This window comes from Hesperophylax consimilis, chromosome 4 (genome assembly GCF_061612785.1).
Source record: "Hesperophylax consimilis isolate HC1 chromosome 4, BYU_Hcon_1.0, whole genome shotgun sequence".
Lineage (NCBI taxonomy): Eukaryota > Metazoa > Arthropoda > Insecta > Trichoptera > Limnephilidae > Hesperophylax > Hesperophylax consimilis.
This window is the reverse complement of record NC_142839.1, coordinates 6,545,965-6,562,442: the sequence shown is the minus strand read 5'-3', so window position 1 is coordinate 6,562,442 and position 16,478 is coordinate 6,545,965. Positions and strand designations below refer to the sequence as shown.

The following is a 16,478-nucleotide window of genomic DNA, read 5'->3' as shown; positions in this document are numbered from 1 at the left end:
GCGAAGTGAATTTTGGTTTTATGCAATTGAAAATCAAAATGCATAATTTTCCGCCGCCCGAAATGCAAAAAGTGTTCTTTTATAGTAATTAAGGCGAATATAAAGTTTTTTTCTAAAAATTATTCGTAATAAGCGTGTCAGGCCCTATCCAAAATTTACCAAATGCAATATAACTATTACTTCACTTTTTATTTCGATCTTAAAATTAAAAAAAATTGATTAAATATTATAATAACAATTCCCATAGAATAACCAAAAAATCAGACATTTTGGATGCATTTTGTCATCATTATAAACGTTGATTTAAAAAAAATTGTATTTACCTACACATGCGCAACGCATCTATGTTATTAAACAACATCACGTTCATAGAAGTTTTAGTAAATTTACGCGGTAAAAGTCAATTATTAATGGATTAAAACATACAATAAAATAGTAAATATATTGAATTATACTAATATAATAGTGAATTGGTCATTAGAATAGAAATTACTATTCTTTTTAAATTATTATTCATGATTTGAATCGCACATAACACAACAACACAGTCTTTCGGGGGAAACTGACGTAGAGGACGCGCATGCTCGCAAAGTAGCGCATGCGCGTACGTCTGAAAAGTGCAATATTGTTATTTGTAATAATTCCAACAAAACAGTGTACAATCGTAGGTGGTTTATTTATGGTACAATCTATGTACAGTGTGTAAAACCACCGTTTAACGAATGTGAAGTGGTTTTTCTTTAGTATTTTTTTTATTAGTGAGGTTATTGTTTTATTCTTACATATGTTTGTAGGTACACCGTTATTGGACGTTGGTATTAGTAAAAAAAATGTTTTCTATTATTTTGATGTTTTTTTAATTTTATTTATTTATTGGACAATTTGAATAGCGCCGCTTTTGTGAGATATCACCTCATGGACGCTATACAGTTGATGAAAAATTTAATATTACAAAAATAAAGTGAAGGTAAGTTAGGTATAATGAAGTACAGGAACAGGTGACACGAAGATAGAAGATGGAGACTCTGCAGCAAGAATCCTAGGTGGTGAAGAAACTGGACCAGCTGCTGCAGCGAGAGAGTCCACCGCGTCCACCAACAGTGCCAGCACGAGGTTCTTCATCCGTCCAGGTATGTGTCAGCTGCTAATAAAGCGCTGACACAATATCCTCTCACAGATACCAGATCTTGGCAGCACCGTCGAGTCCATCATTCATTCATTCATGTTAAACTGTCCATCATTCATGCTAACCTGTTGTTATAAATAAAATGAAATCAACATCAAGTAAGTACCTTCACATCTGAAAATCCAGGCAAAGATCGATGGAAGATTTGGACGAAAATTTGAACAATTCATCAAATTTTAAAGTTAAAATTCGAGTTCTGTGAATGTTCTATTCAGTTTCTGTTAGTATTTCATCATCAGCCGGTTACTTCACAGTACTTTGAATGGCAACATATCTTTAACAGAAGTTTCACAGAACTTGAATTTTAACATTTAAATTTAATGAATTGTTCAAATTCCGCAAAACAACTTATTGGCGAAAATAAACAATAATAAATTTATTCTTTTTATTTCTTCCTCGTGTATGTATAATTTATGCAGATTAATACAATTTTAAATTATATTTTTTACAAACAAAATGAACAACACGAATTGAAAAGCTCGGCCTTTGTGATGGAGCCTTGCTCGGATTAAAGTCGACGGAGGATAAAAGAAAAATGTAAGTATTCCTAGATGAATAATAAATAATCAAATACGAACATGTTATCTATGTAATCTTTCATCAGAATTTTTATTTTTCTTCTTTGAAAATTCAAGTTGCTTTCTTCAAAGATTATAAATAATTATTCAATTTCAGTCAGAAAGTTCCGTGAACAGACGATCTCTCGAAGAACAAAGTATGTAATTTTTTAATTAATTTTCTCTTTAAATAGAAACAAAATTTTCCTCTCCAATCAGAAGATTTGTAAGTAGGTTTTTAGTGGGGTATTCAGAGAGGACGGACAGCCAAACAACCCTGTCTTGGCACACACTCCTTGCTTTATTAACATTCATACATCGTCTCATACATTACATTTTGTTTTTCTAATTCTTGACATAGTCCGACTCAAGTATTTGACTCATTTGATAGTGCCATGTCTTCCTCGGACGTCCCCGACTTTTTCTAGCATTCACATTCGCGTATTATACATGGTGTATCGGCACGTACCCGACAAACTTTAACCAGCTATTCCTTAGCACATTTGGAGTAAAAAATGTTATGGCACTTTGCTGTCCGGTAACATTTTTTTAATAAAAATTTACCATTCATATTTTCACCACATGTCACCACTGTTTTATCCTTTGTCACAGTTTGAAAACCCATCTGGCAATATTTTATTCGAGTTTCGTTGAATAATATACGTACGTACCTACATTGGCGCGCTTTTACAATCACAACGAAATGGCATGGCACCATTCGTCTCATTTTTAACTATTATTATTTAGTGTGTATGAAAGAGCGAAGACGCTTTTTGACACACTTGCTAATAACAGCTGTTGAACACGAGAAACAATGCCAATGACGGTGACGGAGTGTGGATTTTTTTATAATTTTTTATTTAAAAAAAAAAAAATGTTACCGGACAGCAAAGTGCCTATAACATTTTTTACTCCAAATGTGCTAAGGAAAAGCTGGTTAAAGTTTGTCGGGTACGTGCCGATACACCCCGTATTATGCCTATACCCCTTTCTTCGTTCATTATCTTTACATGCCCAAAACCATCTAAGCATCCCTTTCTTAATCTTGCTAATTACATCAGCCTTGCATTCTCCACATTTACTGCCCACTTAATTAATAAACACGACGATTTCATATTTAAAAAAAATAATCTTTACTGAACTATTACAACGTCCATCATTTTTAAACCGGAACCGGAACGCAACAAACAAATTTACTGACAGATGAAATTCAAAATGGTTGAGTTAAAACAGTATATCGTTACTTTCAGGAAATAATTTTGTCATTATAATTTATTCATTTGTTTATTTATTTGTATTTATACCATTCTGTTAATATAATACATCGATTAATTGTTAATTTATGAACATCATGTCTATAAACTACATGTTTGAATATTAATAAATAAATAAATAAAAATAAAATCTTAAACAGCGGAATAAATAATAACCATTTTGTATTCACATTTGTTTTCATTCTTCAATGTGGATGAAATTAATATTTCTGTTTGTCGCGTTTTATTTTTTAATATAATGTCGGTCACGGATATCTGGTGAGATTTGACATTTCCTAAAATTTGTCATGACGTGGGAATATTCTAATATCAGTAATATCACCTCATATGAGATTAGAAAGAGCTTAATTAGACTGAAAAAGAGCTGAGTAATTCGTTGTTATGTAACTGGTGGCATACTCAGATAAATAAAATAAGTTAATAATGACTCTTTTACATTATATACTTACCTAGTTATTTCACTTTTATATAAATCTGGGTAAGTAGATGTTCCTCTTCGTAAATATTTAGCATTTTACATAAGAAGGTAAATATAATGCTTTTCGAAAATCTGAATTTCGTATCAAATACTATTTCGAGTTTACTTAAAGTGTATTGTCCTGCAATCCCGTGTTTAACCGTACATACGCAATATGAATAATGAATAAACAGTTATGTCCGTAAAAATCTCAATTCTTTCAAGAAAGGCATACAATTGCAAAAATGGATTGAATCATTGGTACAAAATTGTAATTGTATGCCTTTCTCGAAAGAATTTAGTTCTTAAACGAACAAAATTATTTATTCATATTCAAATTGCAAGGCAATACCTTGCAAAAAGTAATAAAATAAATTAATTAACCCCATCAATGAACGCGTAGAATATTACGAGCGCCGCGTTTGACCTTAGCCCCCCCCCGCATACCCAATTTCTACCGGTTTATAACTCGTTAAATCTTTAAAGTTTTTAAGTTCCAAACATTTTTTTGAAGATAATGCCCATAAATTTGTTAGGCCGAAACGTTAATTATATGAAATTCACTCGATAGAAAAAAATCGCAAAGTAAGCTCCGAAAGTTATTAAACATACATTTTGTTCTGTTATTTAATATGTTATAGACATGAAAAAATTCACAAATGCAACTAAAGCACTTGTGGATATATTTGTGATCTATTTCAAACGAGTCGTGTTTTATTAAATATTTTCACCATTTTCGCTTAATTATTATCATTTTTTAATAGTGGCGCTTGCCTCTAACATTCATATTTACATATCTCCCTTTCATACTATCTTTGAACACTTACTACGAGGCCTTAAAGTTGTGGTAAACTAGCATATTTTTACTGAAATTTGTCGTGGAAAGTGGTATTTCCGACGATGCTGAGTAGAACATGCTTTTGGAAGAGGTTTTTTTATGAGTCGAAACAGGCGGAAAGCGGAAACATGTTGAAATGCAACCAGCGTAAGTGGTGCGTGATTTCGTCCGAATTTTACAAATCGGATCTCGAGAAGAAGATATATATATTCTAAGATGTTTCGTCCATCGATGTATAATATTATAATAATATAAAAAATGTATTTCTTATCAAGCGGCGATTATGTCGATTATTACAACAGATGTTTCTCTTTATCCTCTTTGTCTTTTACACTGATGGCATTTGTAATGTTTGTATACTATTGCCTAATTATACAAGTATATTATCTATGAATGAATAATGATAAAGAAGTAATGCAGACTTGGCAAGACAAGGTCGGCAGGGCTTTATAAGGAGCTGAACAATATACTCCCACTTCAAGGCGGTGTGACGCGCGCTGGCCGCTGAATATATTTATCCACAATATATGGGTAGATACCTATAATCAGGGATTGTGCCAGAACAGTGTCTGGAAACGCCATATAATTATGCATTCACGTGCAATAATGATAATAATTGACACCACAAACACCAGCCAATAAAAGAATTTTTGGTGATCTGGTGAGGAGGCACGGAATGAAAGATGTTGTTGTGAAGGTCAGAGTGTTTATTTTGTGAGTCAGGGCCGTGATGAGAGTGGGCGTAGGACTGATGTTGTATTCTCCGGATGCTGGCTGTGATGGCAGGTCAAGCACGGGTCTGTGAGTCGACGCCAGGCGCTGGTGACCGGACTCGTTGTATTTCAGGCACTGGCGATCTTGGCAATCAGTACTCCAGTGCTGACGGGAAGGCCGAAGGTACGGTGGACCTTGTAGACGGTTGAAGGGGGAGCTGGTAGACCAGTGAGGATGCTGCGTGTCCTCGTGGTGGTCATGGTGAGTGGATGAAGCGCTGGTCAGAGACGCTGGAACCAGGGCGCTGTAATCCATGTAGCGTTGGCCAGGAACGGCGATCTGGGCCAAAGCGCTATGATGATGTCCCGATGGAGTCCATGATGAGAGCCGGGAAGAATGTCCTTCGCGCAAGTGAGGTGCGCGGATTATCACTTGTTGAGCACCTTGTTAACTGATGGCGGATTGATGACTGACTGACTTCTTCATGCTGTCGATTTTAAAAGGTGAAGAAGCTTCTGGAACAATTTGGTTGCTATGTAGAATTTTCCAAACAAATAAATAAAAGAACATCCAAGAAGCTTGTTTGGAAAAATAGAGACTTCTAGAATTTCGTTCGAATGAAGTAGTTGCGTACCACTACAAATTCAACAATCTTTCACTCGATGCAAAAATGCGGGAAGAAAAAAACATTTCAGACACAAAATGAATGGATTGAACAGATGGATTACAAAACAAAAAAGGCAAGGTTACATAAAACATTATACAAGTAGTACATAATACCATTATAATAAACACTTCATTACATACAAGCGTACCTCATAATATATGCCAATTTAAAACAAATCTTTTCTATATCGGAAGGTCAACCAATGCTTTTAATTATTATCCCAATAATATTTAGACGGAAAAACTTTAGCATTTTCTTAAATGGAAATATTTTAGTATTGTTTAACCCGCTAGTAGACAACTGTACAATTTAATGCTAGCTACGTTCTCCATCACTGCAAAAGCAGTCCTATGTCCTCAATGTGTATCAGTAAAGTAAAGTTGTTTACGATTTTATATAATAATATCTTAAACTGTTTACGTACACTCATTGAATCAATTTTTGAAAAACTCAGTTGCATCAAGATAATTATGTAATTATAAGATCGATTGTCCGATTTGTAAGAAATGTATTTCATGATTTATGTTCTGGTTATATGCAATTATGTTTAAATAATATATTATATTTTGTTATATTATAATATGTAATGCATACATGGAAATCACATAGTAGACGCAAACTCTTAATTCATGCATAGTTGTTTGAAATGTCAATGTTTGTGAAGTCTTTTGTATTTCTTGTTTTTGATCCAGGTATTTTAACTGCCTTGTTTATTATCTGATATTGTTACATTTATATATTCCCTTACCAAAGTTCTAACTTAAGAGATTATTGATTTGCTTACATATTTTATTTATTTTTCTTCTTTTTTTGTCTTTTCATGAACAATAAAAAAATATCGAGTCATTTTGACAGCAAATAGATACGCGATGCAATTTGATAATTTTTGAATTTTTTTTTTTATTTAATAACAGTTATTTGTGGGTTTGTACAGATTGGGGCATCATTAGAAAATAATTTATTATATTTCATTAATACGTCATTTTAACAATTTTTTTCCTCTTACATTTTGAATTTTTATATTTTCTTACACTATACACTTTGTATTTATAACTTTATATCTAAGTTGGTGGCACATGTTGTGAAGTATGTTTTTAAATAAATTTGACACCAAGCTGGGGCCCTCCGAGGTTGGGGACCTATGGAAAATATGATGTGTTATTTGCATCTGGGGCAAAAACAATTATTTCTTACTTATCATAACCTATTCTATTTAAATTAAAAACATTGTTTTGTACAATACTGTTTTTACCGCCATCTATTAAGTATATCTTGACAGATGGTGGTCCTGTGATATAATTTATACCAAAACTGAGAGGCTTGGGTTCACTTCCCCGCGTACACACTTACCCCGAATCACCTTATAATATTTTTTTTGGTATGCCCATGACTCAACTTAAACTTTGTGGCGGTACATACTAAAACTTCTCTTGGTCAAAGATACTATTTATATCAGGCACCACTTATGTTAAATATTCTTCCAAATCATATTAAGTCTACTAATTCCTTAGGTAAATTTCAAAAGTTTGTTAAGATTTTTGTATTGTCTTAATATTTTTTCATCCTTGTCCTTTCTTAAATAATGAGTACCATTTGCTAAAAACTGAACGTCACCCTAGCTGTCTTTATTATTTACTTTGTTTCTTCTTGGGAATAATGGGTTCAAATATTGTTAAAATATACTGTCAAAATTACCCATCTGGTAACTCATCTCATACATACATTTACTTTATTTTTGAAATATTTTTTGTTTGTGTGTAGTATTACTCTATGTTTGCTTCACTCAATTGTAAATTGTTAACCTCAATACAGGTTTACTCCTAGTGAGGGATACATAATTTTTCAAAACATGTATTTTTTATTCCATAACCTAGTAAACATAATTATTCAGAAAATGTCTCAAATAATGTTGTGGGCACTACTTCATCCATCGAATGATTTTCAATGTTCTGTTGAATAAACGTCCGTCAAATGTTTTAAACACATAGGTGTTCTTGGTTGACTTCCAATTCTCAGGTCGCACAGCTTTGAAACACCTTTTTTGCTGCAATGGGCATCACTTGGAAACCTGAAAAGTAAAATTATATCACACATATGAAAATGGAAGGTACTAAACGAAGGAGTAATTTTTTTAAATTTCATTTTCCTTAAATGGAAAATATCACATTTTGGTAGCTATTTCGTTTAAAAGAATTGATAATTTGACGTCTTTTGTTCACGGCATGTTTTAATATAGTTTTTAGGCCAGTTTTTTTTTAAAGAAAACCCATATTCTGAATCTATTTTAGGATCAAAAGAAAACAAATAACTTTTAAACTTAATACATCAATAAAAATGGCCACTAAGTGAACAATATATTTAATTTAACAAAATAACTATTAGAATGCGTTATTTTCCATTTTCAGTAAGTGAAGTATTTACTTCTCATTATTATCTAACTAAAATTAATTAATTAAATTGTTTTAAAAATAAAATGTGTATATTAAACTTGTCCCTATTTTGTGTATATTTACCAACAAAATAAATCGAAACGCAACTTGGGTAAGAACTTTCAGCAACAATTTCCACGGGAGCGATTTCCTATTTTCCATTATTAAAGTATAATAAAGAAAAAAAAATAATTTGCTTTGTCAAACTTGATATGAATAATTAATTATAATAATAATTCCTTTTCGAATTTGAATTGTGTTCTTTCCGAATTATCCGAATCGAATTTGAATTTGAATTGTGTTTTTATACTGGGAGTGTCTACAACTCTGAATACTTAGACGGCCTCCGTGGTTGAGAGGTACGACCCTCGACTACGAATATGGAGGTCGCAGGTTCAAATTACTTACCTCGTAGGTAAAAGATTTGGATATTTAAAAAATTATTTTTTTTTTAAATTTACTCCATTATTAGCATACAAGTAAGTTTAATGTTTCATTTGAAAATCTTAAAATTTTTCCGAAATAATCAATATTTTGTTATCCACAGGAGTGATTTTCGTAATCAGTCTACATAAGTGATTCTTGAACCATAAAATATTGATTATTTCAGAAAGTTTTAAACATTTTAAAATGAAACTTTAAACATAGTTAGTTATTTAGTAATGCCATAATTTAAAGCCACTTATGCTAATAATATAGTAAATATTTAACAAGAAAATCAGGCGAAAAATTTTGAACCTGTTCGGGGGAATAACTCATTTTCCACAAGTCCTTCAGTAACTTTATGCACAAAGCTTAAATAACCTAACAATATTTGAAAATCTCCTACCACCACCACAGTAAACGGAAAAGTTTGCTTGTATCGTGTTGGAGGACTTCGCCAGCCCGCTTGGGTAGGAACCAGACGCGATACCAACTCAGCCACTGACTGGTCGGCTAGTTATAATGTGATTACTTAATATTTTCTAATACCAACATACAACCATTTTTGTCCTACATTATATATGCTAAGTATATTTTTTGGTAATCTTTTAATCGCTTTTGCAATGTATTGGTTATTTTACTGTCTATGCAAAATAAATTTAAAATTTAAAAAAAAAATCCCGGAAAAACATTCCAAAGCCGGAGGTACTTTCATCATCGTCCATTGTTTGAAATTGCTTTAGCCATATTTGGCGGATCTAAATAGCTAGCTAGCTAGCAGATCTGAATATCTAGATGCTTCCATTCTCCACTCCCTTCAGGGGTAGTACTTAGTCGTAGCGTCATAGTCTCACTGGTTCCAGATAGTTGAGGTTATGGTATTCAAACTATGGTATAGCTAGGGTATGGTAATTAAAAAAAAGCACTTGAGACAATAAACTAGTCACGCAAGTTTAAGGAAAATTAAGTTAAAAAGACAATAAAATAAAAATTTTGATTCTAAATTTATATTTTATGTACACATTAACGACGTCAAGAGAAGGCTACAAGCCAAAAATGTGTATATTCTTGGTAAAGGTACTTTATATTGTAGGTAATAGGCATTAAAACTGCTCGACAAACGGAGTTTAGAAACGTTCGATTTCAAGCAAAAAACTGTTTTTTATTTATTTTGTAAATCATTTTAAAAGAAATCAAAAAAGATAATCAAGTGAAACTGTCATAGATAATCTTAGCTATAATACTGTATTTTTTTAAGTTGTTTCCTTTACGCGTTCATACATTTCTATTGAAAAAAAAATTTTTTTGGTTGTTTGCATTTATATTTTTATTGAGTAATTTATTTTTTTATTTGTATTCTACTAAAGCGAAGCGATAGGAAAACCTTCAATTTATCTAAAGCTTATTTTTTGGTATTCATAATGTACACAAATTCGTTATAAAGATTAGTCAAAATAGTGATTTGGCATTAAGCTTCGCCTTAAGTGCAAATTACTCAAAATGATGGGATTTATTCACAGCATACGTAAACCTTTCAAAGACCCTCTATCAATTCTAACCCTTTACAATGCCTTTATTAGAAGTAGGTAAACTTGAATATGGAAGCACCATTTGGGTTCCATGTCACTGCAAATATTGAAAACATTGTAGAATCGGTTAAAAAAATAATTAAAGACGGATTATTTCACAGAATTTGAACAATTCATCAAAGTGAATTTTCAAGTTCTGTAATTATTTCAGTTCTGTGAAGCAACTGGCCTATAATGATGTTATAACAGAACTTAAATATGAGTTTCACAGAACTTGAAAATTTGATGAACTTTTCAAATTCTGTGAAACAACCCGTAATAAGATTGTTATCTTTCAAATGTGGTCCACATGACAATTTTAGATTGTACGGCGTATGTCTTGAATATTTAAGATTAATACCCTCAAAATTAGAAAGCAATTGACTGATCTAAATGTTTACACAATAATTCACGGCCATCTTGATACTGCGTATATATTAGCAATATTGAAAAAAATATCCCCTGTTTAACCCTTCAAACGTAAATAATCCACTCATTAGATTGATAACTCCGTGCTTTTTGTACAGAGGAACTTGGTCCATTATTTAAATTTTAGTATGCGTGTGAAACGTCTACGTCACACACACCATCGACGATAGAAGAAATTCAAAAAAAGGCGCGACCATAGACAATATCATTCCCATTCGGAGCCTACCCCATTCATTAGCCTAAAATATTTTAAAAATAAAAAGTCAAACGTTTTGAAACATCGAATTTTGATATTTCTCTGCTTGTAACAGAAAAATTAAAAACTCAGTTACATGTTAAGTATTATTATTTCGGCAAGACAATAAATTATAGGTATTCAATAGGTTAAATCATTAATGTATTAGAATGATGGAATTATAAGTTGCATGATATAATTACGGTCCAATACGCACAATCATAGCAGGAACAAGGGTACATAATGAGCTGGTGTAGTGTAGTAGTCCGAAGAAGTCGTAGGTCCCCTTGACGCACTTGACTTCCTCAGGAGTAAAGGCGGGAAGACGAGAGGAGCTGAAGTCCTGCTGCGTACTGCATTGGGCTATCTTCTGTTGAATACTGCGGGGTAGTCGCTTTCCTCGGAGAAAATTGGATGACCGTAGCACCCTGCCTAGAAATTATTTATTAAGCATGAAACACTAAAATCCTTTTAGCAAAAATATTTGGGGATCAAGTGAGAGGCACAAAATAAAAGGCGTGTCGTGAAGGTCACTGTGTTTATTGATGAGTCAGGTAGCCGTGACGAGAGTGGACGTAGGACAGATGTATTCTCCGGACGCTGCGGTGATGTGCTGGTCAAGCGCGGGTCAGTGAGTCGACGCCGGGCGCTGGTGACCGGGACTCGATGACTGTCAGGCACTGGCGATCTGGGAAATCAATACTCCAGTGCTGACGGGAAAGGCCGAAGGTGCGGCGGACCTTGTTGGCGGTTGAGCGGGAGCTGCGTAGAACAGTGAGGATGCTGCGTGTCCTCGTGGTGGTCATGATGCGTGGATGAAGCGCTGGTCAGAGACGCTGGAACCAGGGCTCTGTAATCCGTTGTAGCGCTGGCCAGGGACGTGGCCGAGTCGCTAGGATGATGTCCCGATGGAGTCCGTGATGTGTACGTGCGAAGCCGGGCTTATTGTCCTTCGCGCAAAGGCGCGCGGATTATCACTCGTGAGATTTATCCACTGGTGGCAGATTGATGACTGACTGCCTGACTCGCTGCGTCGGGCTTATTTATACTGTTCGGCCGGTGGCAACAGTAAGTAGCTGAATGGCAACTAAATCGAAGCCACTCGCTCGGTCTGGGCCTTTCGCGAAGTTTCGGCGGTGCGGCAATTATGCCTAGGCGGTAGACTCGAACCTTCTGGCGAGTTCTCGTAATGTGCCAGACGGACTGCGACGTATTGTCGCCGGTAGATACTTGAAGCAGGTAGGTTGCTTTGTTTTGATTTCGGCTGCAAATACGTACCTGCAAGTACGTACCTAAGTAGCGTCGAGCTGCTTATTATAAATGAATTAATCTAGATTCTTCTTGATGCTACAGATATATTATTTTTTTTCCTACATTTTTGTTTGTAATGTCGTGTCTATATGTCACTTACTGAGAACTCAAAACCTTTTTAAGTCTCGAGATCGGCAGCAGAATTTGTATTTTCTGGTTCATTCCAATCAACGTTAATTCAATCAACTCATTCCCACTCTTCTTGAAAACATTAAAGCAGTGGATTAATTTGTTTGTTTTTTTTTTATTTTTATAGTGAATACCTCACAAGAGTCCCAACTGCTCCCGTCTGGAGCCAGTGAGACTAAGGCATCCCCGATTGGGGGATGTTGTGAGGCTGAAGGTAATTGGGGAAGGGAAAGAGGAAGGTGGGGAAGTACCTGGCTATTCAGATCTAGTCACTAAACACGGATAAAGCCATTTGGAGCAACGTTTCAATTCTGAATGGTGGTCTTACACCAGGGCGATACTGGTAGTATCTTCCACTCTGGAACGTGCCGCAAATATACTTTATATTATTTTAATTAATTAATTGTGAAATAACACAAATCAATCAAATAAAATTTATTTGCGCACGCCGGGTTCGAACCCGCGACCTTCGGGATGTTTGTTGGTTGTGCCCATATTTTCGTTTCAATTGATCGATTCATAACAGTTTTTAAACACAGACATTTGGCCGGTGACATTTTTGATGAATTACAGATAAAATAACAAGCCTTTTATTCTACTAACCATTTTGCGTTGCTCTGAATACATCGTCCTAAAGGTGGTGGATCCTGGCATGGGATTTTATCAGATTATGTGCTCACAAGTAGTCTGCAATAGTCCTAGGAAATTACCAGAAATTATTAATACATCACAAAGATTTATGTTTTATTTTCACGAGATAAGATTGTCATTGAATGTTTATGTTGATTTTTTTACCTGAGAAATTCAATGCAGGATCCTGTATTTTGTTACAATTATGGAATCGAGTACTTTCGTTACAATTATGGGTCCGATTTTATTTTTTATTTTCCATTTGCTTCAGATCGAGAAATGGGAGCCACAAACTGATGCATATCTCGCTAATACTGAATGTATTCACGTCATCTGATAATTCGCCATGACCATTGATTCACTTTTACAAGCTACTCTTCTCAAAGTTTCCGTGGGTTGAATATTTATGTTGAGAAGAATGTCTACAGTACAGCCTTTTACACAACACGGCTTATTAACTTTATCGGGAGAAATTTCAGCAAATAATTCAAAATATATACTTTCACGACACATGTCTGGACAACAATCAAAACAATGGCGAACTTCAACACTTCGATACCTCAATGGCAATGGAAATGGCACTGGCGTCGTTTCCGGGGACGTTCAGCGGGTAGCCTCTCTCTCTCTGTTACACAGGTCTTATGGTGGAGAGAGTGAAAGATCAAACCACAACGGGTTTTCATTGGTAGATAGCCAAGGGCTATGATGACGTCACAAAATAACCATAGAAATTTCCGTGTCTTTTCTTCGGTTTCAAATTTGGATCAGAGTTATATCCCTTGATCATATTCCATTAGACCCTCTGCAGGACAGATCTGGCAGGGAGCGTCCGTACATTATTGTTCAGTGTTCAGCCGGCAGGCACTGCATCTGACAAGAAGACAGCACTTTTGACTCTCATTACTTATTAATAAGGTAATAATGTATAGTTTTTTTTATATGTTAATCTATTAGAGAACAACTCACTATATTTCTTTAGTACAAATCTGAAAGTTTTATTATTTCACCAAGTATATTTTAAACTTTAAAAATACTTTTATATTGATCTAACGTAGTTGGTTCTAATATTTATAAAGGTTTCACAAAGCTTTTGTTTTAAGTACATATTTAAAAAAAGTTATTATTGCTTGTGTTTATTTTAGTCCGTCACAGTTTAGAATGTAATGGAGGGCTGGTGGCAGTGCATAGTGCACTGCCCTTAACGACTTGTCACGAAATGGTGGTATAATATTGTAGGATAGGGTACTCACTTCATCGGGTTGGCTTTCTGGTGGCTGCGAAGAAGATCAACCACCTCTTGGTGTCCCTTTTCTTCTGCCCAGGAGAGAGACGTCTGCCCATCCTTGTCCTGACAGGAGACATCGGCATTGTGCTTCAAAAGGACCTCCACAACATTCACATGTCCTTTGAGAGCTGCCCATGACAAGGCTGTTCTGCCATCATTACGCTGAGAGTTGACATCAACACCACGCTGCAGCAGGAGTTCCACTATCTCAGCGTGACCATTAGCAGCCGCCTGGAGAAAAGCAGTGTCACCATCATGATCCCGGGAGTTTAAATCAGCTCCATTCAACAGTAGCAGTTTGGTAATCTCTAGATGTCCGTAACCTGCAGCACAGTTTAATGCAGCCCAGCCATCATCACTCCTCGCGCGGATGTCTGCTCCACTCTCCAAGAGTTTGTGTACTATGGCAAGGTGACCATTAAGAGCCGCGAGGAGAAGAGTTGAGTAACTATTTACTTGCAGAGAGTTTGAATCAGCTCCATTCAAGATAAGGAGTTCCACGACCTCTAGATTTCCTTGACTTGCAGCTTGCATTAATGCAGTCCAGCCGTTATTACACCTTGCGTTAATGTTTGCTCCTTTCTCCAACAGTTTGTGTATTGTGGCAAGGTGGCCATTAATAACTGCAATGAAAAGAGCAGTGTTACCATCCACTTTCTGATAGTTTAAATCAGCTCCGTTTAACAGAAGGAGTTCAACAACTTGTAGATGTCCTTTATTTGCAGCTGCCATTAATGCATTCCAACCATCATTATTACTTGTGTGAATATCTGCTCCGTTTAACAAAAGGAGTTCGATGATCTCTGGATGTCCTTTATGTGATGCTGTCATTAATGCAGTCCAGCCATTGTTATCTTTTGTGTGAATGTCTGCTCCTTCATCCAACAGTTTCCGCACGATGGCATGGTGACCATTTAGTACCGCAAAGGAAAGAGCAGAGCAACTGTCATCCGCCTGAGAGTTCACAGCAGCTCCATTTTGCAGTAGGAGTTCAACAATCTTTAGATGTCCTTCACGTGCAGCTGCCGTTAATGAAGTCCTGCCATCGTTATCCCTTATGTGGATGTCTGCTCCTTTCTCCAACAGTGTGCGCACTGTGGGATAGTGACCATTAGCAGCCGCTAGATAAAGCGCAGAGAAACCATCTATATTCTGATATGTCAAATCAGCTCCATTTAACAATAGGAGTTCTACAGCCTCTAGATGTCCTCCACATGCAGCTAACATTATTGCGTTCCAGCCGTCATCATCTCTTACGTGAATGTCTGCTCCGTTTGACAGTAGAAGTTCAACAGACTGTCCTTGACATGCAGCTGCCATCATTGCAGTCCAGCCCTCTTTATCTCTTGTATGGACATCTGCTCCTTTTAGCAGAAGGAGTTCAACAACATTCTGACGTTCATCACTTGTAGCTACCATTAATGCAGTCCAACCGTCATTATTCCTTGTGTGGATGTCTGCTCCATTCTCTAACAGTTCCCTCACTACATCATAATGCCCTCCTTGCGCAGCCAAGTGAAGAGCGGTTGAACCATTATTTGATTTTATAGAAAAAAATAATTTATTCAATCCAGTGTTTTGAAATGTGGTTGCCTCTTCATTAGGATGATTATCATTGTCAATTGTTTTTATGCTGTCATAGGTATCTTTCGATTGATTTAGTAAATATTTCACAATACTAACATGTCCTTCTCTTGCTGCACAATGTAAGGGATTTAGTTCAAATTTATCAAATGACATACAAACTTCTTGCTTAGCAAATAATTTGAAAAACATATGATCTTTTTTACTTGCTGCGAGATTGATGGCAGTATCACCCTGACTATCAATGGCAATCAATAAGTGAGTTCGCTCACTGTCACTTTCCATGCCACCTAAAATGTTTTTAACACTCGTGTAGTCATCCTCTCTCACTGCTGCCGTAAATGGAATTATTTGATTTTTGATGTGCTCACTTCTTATTAAGGCTTTGTTTAAACTAGTTGACGGCTGTGAATTTGAATAATATTCGTTAAAGAAGTTGGAATCTCTGTCGCCCTTAATATCCAAGGAAGTAGCAAGCATAAGTTGAAGTTGTGACTCGTACGAACAACTCTCCAAATTTTCCATAATTTGCTTTACAATATTGAGATTTCCATTCTCCAAGGCTATGTTCAGTGCGGTCCTCCCGGCCTTGTCTCTTGCTGATATAAAAGAAATGTAGGCTTCGTCAGATATCCTACTGCTAGGGCCACTCAGAAGGACTGTAAATGTGTGCATATTCTGTTCTTCAGCTGCTATATGCAATGGAGTTTTGACACGATCGTGAAAAAATAGCTGACGATGTTCAGACCAGTGTTGGTACAA

The 16,478-nt window shown here is 35.5% G+C and overlaps 1 long non-coding RNA gene across 1 annotated transcript; it reads right to left on the bottom strand.

Moving 5' to 3' along the window:
• Positions 1 to 10,998: 10,998 nt before the first annotated feature.
• Positions 10,999 to 13,318, bottom strand: LOC149424104 (uncharacterized). Its single transcript, XR_016302098.1, has 3 exons — positions 13,013 to 13,318; positions 12,821 to 12,915; positions 10,999 to 11,209 (listed from the first exon to the last, which is right to left on the bottom strand). It is a non-coding gene; the product is annotated as an uncharacterized LOC149424104 (long non-coding RNA).
• Between the last annotated feature and the right edge of the window lie 3,160 nt (positions 13,319 to 16,478).